Genomic DNA, 7,424 nt, shown 5'->3' with positions numbered 1-7,424 from the left:
AAAAAAAAAAAAAAAAAAAAGCAAGAAAGTAAAAGAAAGCTGAGCAGTCTTCTCAGGTGAGATAGAGCATCAGCGCTCCTTGGCTGGAGAAATCTCCACTGCAGGAGATTTCTCTCTGTTCTCACTTTTCAGAGACAACAAGACGTGCTATTCCTCAACACTAGTGTGATCACCCCTACGGCCTGTGCAGCTGACGCAATGATCATTTGCCCTTTTGCTCTGGCCTCCTGAAAACTTGGAGAGAATTCTAGTCCTCTTCCAGCAATTGTGGAAGACCATGGTTTTCCCAGCCTAGGCAACGTGGCAAAATCCTCTCTCTACTAAAATACAAAAAATTAGCAGGGTGCTGTGGGACGTGCCTGTAATCCCAGCTGCTCCAGAGGCTGAGGTACTAGAATTGCTTGAACCCAGGAAACGGAGGTTGCAGTGAGTCAAGATCATGACCCTGTACTCCAGCCTAGGTGACAGAATGAGACTCTATCTCTAAAACAAAACAAAACAAAAAGCTGTGCTTTGCTCAGCGTAACCTGGCTTTAAAATGTTTTTTTCTCTATTTTTTCTGATTCAGTTGGTATTTTTGTAAGCCATCTGAAATCTAGAATACAACCTAGGACCAAACATCAGAACAAGTGGCCCAAGTAGTGCCTTGGTGGTGGGGCTGGGGAGTCGTGGAAGTGAGGGGAAGAGGCTGGGCTTGGTGGCTCAAGCCTGTAATCCTTTGGGAGGCTGAGGCAGGCGGATCACCTGAGGTCAAGAATTCGAGACCAGTCTGACCAATGTGGTGTCACCTCATCTCTACTAAAAATACAAAAATTAGCTGGGTAGTGGCGGGTGCCTTTAATCCCAGCTATTCAGGAGGCCAAGGCAGAAGAATCACTTGAACCTAGGAGGCGGAGTTTGCAGTGAGCTGAGAGATCGCACCATTGCACTCCAGCCTGGGCAACAAGAGCAAAACTCCATCTCAAAAAGAAAAAAATCTGTTGCAGAGGTTCACGTCTGTAATCCCAGCACTTTAGGAGGCCTAGGTGGGTGGATCACCTGAGGTTGGGAGTTCAAGACCAGCCTGACCAACATAAAGAAACCCCATCTTTACTAAAAATACAAAATTAGCTGGGTATGCTGGTGCATGCCTGTAATTCCAGCTGTTCGGGAGGCTGAGGCAGGAGAACTGCCTGAACCCAGGACGTGGAAGTTGCAGTGAGCTGAGTTGGCACTACTGCACTCTAGCCTAGGCAACAAGAGTGAAACTCCATCTAAAAAAAAAAAAAGAAGTCAGGGGAAGAGAGATCTGAAGTGAATGAGGTACAGAGCTAGGAAAGGACCCATACCTGGGGAAGGGGCCTTGTCTAAGCATTGAAGAGTGACACATGGCAAACATTGCATGGTGGGCTCACTCCCCTCAACCCTGGAACCTTCTTCTGATAATACGTCTCCTGGTCTCTGCAGATGACAAAAGGCCTATCCCTTGAGTTCATTTTAAAAATACCTGGTGATAGCCTGGGTAACATAGTGAGACCCTGTCTCTACAAAAACTGAAAAAATTAGCCAGCCATGGTGGCTCACACCTGTAATCTCAGCTACTCGGGAGGCTGAGGTGGGAGGATCACCTGAGCCCAGGAGTTTGAGGCTGGAGTGATCTGTGATTGCACCACGGCACTCCAGTCCGGCAGACAGAGCAAGATCCTGTTTCAAAAATGTAAAATGTTCAGCCATAGGGCCAATGATGAAGGTACACCCATGATTTAGTCCTATGGAGAATGTGGCAGCCAACCTCCAAGATGGCGCCCTGTGGAGAGGGGCAGCCCGCCTCCGAGATGGTGGCCTCCAAGGAGACCCTCTCGCCTCCTGGTTTCGTCTGTTTATGTGTAGCTCCCGCCCCCACTGAGTAGAGCTAACCCGTGCAACTTCCCTGGTAGCTGGCCACCCCTACCCCTGAGTTGATGAAACAGGGCACCAGCATTTCCACAGCGGCTGTCATGACATCCAGAAACCACTTGAACCAGTGTCTAAAATAAATACACTCAGCCCTGCTGGAAGTAAGAGGGGTGCCCTTTGCTCACGGCTTGTACGACATTTTGGGGGGCCCAGGATTCCTACAGTGAATGGAGTTACAAATAGTAGGCACCTGCCACTAGAAGGAGCCAAAGGCGTTGGCCCATTTTGAGATGTTTTCATAGCCATGCGTGTCTGCACTGAAGAGGGACCTGGCACTTTCTGGGTCCTCAGTTCCAGCTGCTGGACAAGGCCAGGCTTTCAGGCATGGGCAGCAACAGAGGCTGGAATGATGTCTTCAGACTCAATGTCCAGCTCCTGGCTGGGCATGGTGTCTCACACCTTTAATTCCAGCACTTTGGGAAGCTGAGGCAGGCAGATCACCTGAGGCCAGGAGTTTGAAGCCAGCCTACCCAGGTGCAGTGGCTGATTTAGTAGTCCCAGATACTTGGGAGGCTGAGGCAGAATTGCTTGAACCCAGGAGGCAGAGATTGCAGTAAACTGAGATCGTGCCACTGCACTCCAGCCTGGGTGACAGAGTGAGACTTTGTCTTAAAAAAAAAAAAATGCTCCAGCTCCTTTGTGTAGTCCCTGTCTGTTGTCCAGGCAGGCAGGTTGTCTAGAGTTGCTCGGGTCCAGTGCTGCTCCCTGAGCTCTAGAACCCCTAGATGGGCCAGGCCTTCAGACTATCACTGGCTCTGTGAACTCCATGTTTGAGCCCATTCTTCCTCTTCCTCTCAACCACAGCGAGAAGTTCATTACTGCGTGTCCTCAACATCCCACTGCAGGGGACTGTGGCAGAACCGAGTATAAGTATTTAGAGAGGCAAATATGAGGTCCTTGGTCTCTGGAGCCAAGTGTGTGTTTCTGTCCTGCAGCCAAGTGATCAGTGACATCAGGTGGGACAGTAGGAACTTGGGGCTGGCCAGGAGGTCCGTGGCTTAGCAAGGGCAAGGTGCAGTAAGGCTACAGAGCTCCAAGGGCTATCGCTCTGCCTCTGAACATGGCATTTACCTGGATGGGCTTCAATAGCTCCTGTCTCACCCTAATGGAGACTCAGAGGCTTAGGCTGAAGGGGGCAGAGAATTGATGAGTGTGAGGTTGCTGGCGTAGTGTGTGAGTGAGTGTGTGTGTCTGTGTGTGTGTGTCTGTGTTTGTGTGGCAGAAGGCAGTGTTTAAGTCCAAGAAAACTTCCCAGTAGCTTGTTGTTGAGGGTGAAGACTGAGGAGAGAGAGGTTTATTTAAGCAGTTAGACCTAGCCACAAAAAAAATGAGGAGGGAGGACTATTTTCCAGTGTCTGTGGTACCTCAGGAATGGACAAGATCTTTCCTGTTCATTACCAAAGTTTATTCAAATGAGCCCCGGGGCAGGTGCATGGGACGGCACAGGGTGTACCACAGAGGGGTTGGCCGCTGATAAAAAGGGAAGGGAAGTCCCTAGAAATAGAGCTGGAATCAACTGCCCAGGAGGCGTTAGCAGGTTCAGGAGAGCTGGGTGGCTACCCAAGCCAGGGCAGCGTGCACACTGGATGCCCAGGGAGAGGAAGGACTTGGGGGGCAGGGAGGGAAAATGAGGGAAGGACAAAAGACGAAGGGTCAAGGTCACAACAGATGACCCTGTATTCCCAGACCCCACCACACTTCCCACCATGTGTGCCTGCCGTTCTCTGAAGAACATTAGGAGAGTAATACCAGCACTTTGGGAGGCTGAGGTGGGCAGATCACTTGAGGTCAGGAGTTCAAGACCCAGCCTGGCCAACATGGTGAAACCCCTTCTTTATTAAAAATACAAAAGTTAGCCAGGCATAGTGGTGGGTGCCTGTAATCCCAGCTACTTGGGAGGGTGAGGTACGTGAATCACTTGAACCCGGGAGGCGGAGCTTGCAGTGAGCCGAGATGGTGTCACTGCACTCCAGCCTGGGCGACAGAACGAGGCTCGATCTCAAAAAAGATTAGGAGAGAAATTGAACATGGGCTCTATATTGGGTAAAAGTATTATATAAATATCAAGCATCTTGGGCATGATAATGGTGCTGCGGTCACGTGGGAGAATGTCTCTGCTGCTAGAGCACATACTGAAGTGTTTAGCAATGAAGTATCTTGATAGGTGCAGCCTTCAAGTAGGTCAGTAAACAGAAGAGGAAATGAAAGCCAATGTGGCAGAATGTTAACGATGTAAAGGTCTAGGTCAAGGGTCCAGGGGGCTTCACGGTACGATCTTTAAGTTCTTCTCTAGGCTCAAAATTAAAAAAAAAATAACAAGTTAGAGGAAACAAATGACTGGCGCACGCCAACATAGATGAATCAACATGCTGATTAAAAAAGAAATAAGACAGGCCAGGCGTGGTGGCTCACGCCTTAATCCCAGCACTTTGGGAGGCTGAGGCAGATGGATCACGAGGTCAGACGATCGAGACCATCCTGGCCAACATGGTAAAACTCCATCTCTACTACAAATACAAAATTAGCTGGGCATGGTGGCGTGTTCTTGTAGTCCGAGCTACTTGGGAGGCTGAGGCAGGATCACTTGAACCCCGGAGGCGAAGTTTGCAGTGAGCTGAGACTGGGCCACTGTACTCCAGCCAGGTGACAAAGCAGGACTCCATTGAAAGAAAGAGAGAGAGAAGAGAGAGAGAGAGAGAAAGAAAGAAAAGCAGAAAGAAAGAAAGAAAAAAGAGAAAGAGAAAGGAAGGAAGGAAGGAAGACAAAAGATCAATTATTTTGAGATTCTAGAGCATGTAAAACTCTACAGTGGAAGATACTAGAACAGTGGTTGCCTCAAGTGTGTGAGAGTATGTGGGAAGGGCTGGGGGGTTGCCTGGGAAGGAGCAGAGGAAACTTTCTATATTTCTGAAGGAATTTAAGTTACACAGATATAAGGCATTATTCAAACTGGGCAGATGTACACCTAAGATCTGTGCATTGCATGGTATGTAAAATTTCTATCAAAAGGGAAAAATGATTAAAAAGAGTTGGGGGGTGGCCAGACGCAGTGGCTCACACCTGTAATCCCATCACTTTAGGAGGCCAAGGCAGGCAGATCACCTGAGGTCAGGAGTTCCAGACCAGCCTGACCAACATGGTGAAACCTAGAGGCTGAGGCAGGAGAATCGCTTGAACCCAGGAGGCAGAGGTTGCAGTGAGCCGAGATCGCACCACTGTACTTCAGTATGGGCAACAAGAGCAAAACTCCGTTTCAAAAAGAAACAAAAATTAGCTGGGTATAGTGGCAGGTGCCTATAGTCCCAACTACTAGGGAGGCTGAGGCAGGAGAATCGCTTAAACTTGGGAGGTAGAGGTTGCAGTGAGCCAAGATCATGCCACTGCACTCCAGCCTGGGCGACAGAGCAAAAGACTCCATCTAAAAAATGAAAATTAAAAAAGAACTGGGGGGAGTGTTGAATTCAGGGAGAATGTGATGGTTTGTCTTGGATTTCTAACCTCTTTGGGATAAACCTCGGGAGCCTGGTTGGGCATATTTTGAATGCTTCACTTTGAGGATTCAGAAAGGATACATTATTGCTCAGGTTTTGGAAGTTCCCAGCCCCAGAGTTGGCTTCCCTGCACTCATTCCTGGCCATGGATCCGATGATGAAGGTACATTCATGGCTTAGTTCTATGGAGAATGCGGCAGCCAACCACCAAGATGGCGCCCTGTGGGCAGTGGTAGCTGGCCTCCAAGATGGCGCCCTCCAAGAAGACCCTCTCACCTTTTGGGTGTGTGTGTGTGTGTGTGTGTGTAGCCCCCTCTCCCATGGAATAGGGTCAGCCTGTGTAACCAATAAGATACTGTGGAAATGATACTCTGTGTGTGTGACTCTGAAACTAGGTCATAAAAGTGTCCGCCTTGCTCTCTCTTGGTTACTCTCTCTTGTTCTGGGGAAAGCCAACCACATGGAGGCATCCACCTAGCAAGGAACTGAGGCCTCCTGCTAGCAGCCAGCACGTCTGCCAGCCATATAAGCGACCCGCCTTAGAAATGGCTCCTCCAGTCCCAATTTTTCACGATTGCAACCCTCACTGACATCTTGACCAAAACCTCCTGAGAGACCTCAAGTCGGAATTATCTTGCTAATTCAATCCCAAATTCAGTACCTGCAGATACTCTGAGATAACAAATGTGTCTTGCTGTGTTAAGCTAGTAAGTTTTGAGGTTAAGCCACCAGAGATAACGAATACAGAAAGTGACGTTGGGGCCACCAGAGGATGCTGAACGAGGCTGTGGACAGGTGTGGTCCACCTTCTTGTGGCGAACCCCAGAGGCCTTCCCCTGTGCCCACAGACCTTACCTTCCTTCCTGGTTCTCATTCACAGCAGGCCAAGAAAAGACTGAGAAGCATTTTCCTTTGCCATTCTGGCCCCATTGTCCTACTGAGTCACTAAACTCAATACAACCCTGCCGTCTCACACCATGCCCGTCCCACCTTCACAAGGGGAATTCAACCCTCTCTACACATTTGCCTCAGGACCTCATGGCACCCCATAGCACCTTAAAGGCAATTACTTCTTGGACGTGAGAAGTTCCCAGGTCTCACACATGAAAAGTTATTGCCAACATTCTACTTACATTTTTCTCCCCAGCCTGAGCCTCTTATCTACAGGGAATCTCTCCATCCACAATTATTGGCAGACATAGCATCCTCCTATAAAAGAAAGAGTGTATATAATATACACACACACACCATACATACACACATAGATACATATATACACATATATGTGTGTGTGTGTGTGTGTGTGTGTGTATATATATATATTTTTTTTTTTTTTTTTTTTTTTGAGACAGAGTTTCACTCTTGTTGTCAGGCTAGAGTGTAATGGCACAATATTGGCTCATCGCAATCTCCGCCTCCTTGGTTCAAGCGATTCTCCTGCCTCAGCCCCCCGAGCAGCTGGGATTACAGGCACATGCCACCAAGCCAGGCTAATTTTTTGTATATTTAGTAGAGACAGAGTTTCTCCACATTGGTCAGGCTGGTCTTCAACTCCCGACCTCAGGTGATCCACCCACCTTGGTCTCCCAAAGTGCTGGGATTACAGGTGTGAGACACTGGACCCAGCATATATATATATATATATATATATATATTTTTTTTTTTAAGAAACAGGTTTTACTCTGTCACCCAGGCTAGAGTGCAGTGGCACAGCCACAGCTCACTGTGGCCTTGGACTCCTGGGCTCAAGCAATTCTCTTGCCTCAGCCTCCTGAGTAGCAAGGACTAAAGGTCCCTGCCACCACATCCAGCTAATTTTTAATTTTTTGTAGACAGGGTCTCGCTACATTGCCCATGTTGGTCTCGAACCCCTGGCCTCAAGTTATTCTTCTGTCTCAGCCTCCCAAGGTGTTGACATTACAGGCATGAGCCACTGTACCCAGAATAAAATTGTTTTTATTATGAAGCTAATGCACACTCATTTTAGCATTTCCATTA

Source organism: Cebus imitator, unplaced genomic scaffold (genome assembly GCF_001604975.1).
Source record: "Cebus imitator isolate Cc_AM_T3 unplaced genomic scaffold, Cebus_imitator-1.0 Scaffold5, whole genome shotgun sequence".
In the NCBI taxonomy this organism is placed as follows: Eukaryota; Metazoa; Chordata; class Mammalia; order Primates; family Cebidae; genus Cebus; species Cebus imitator.
Note: the sequence above shows the minus strand (reverse complement) of the source record.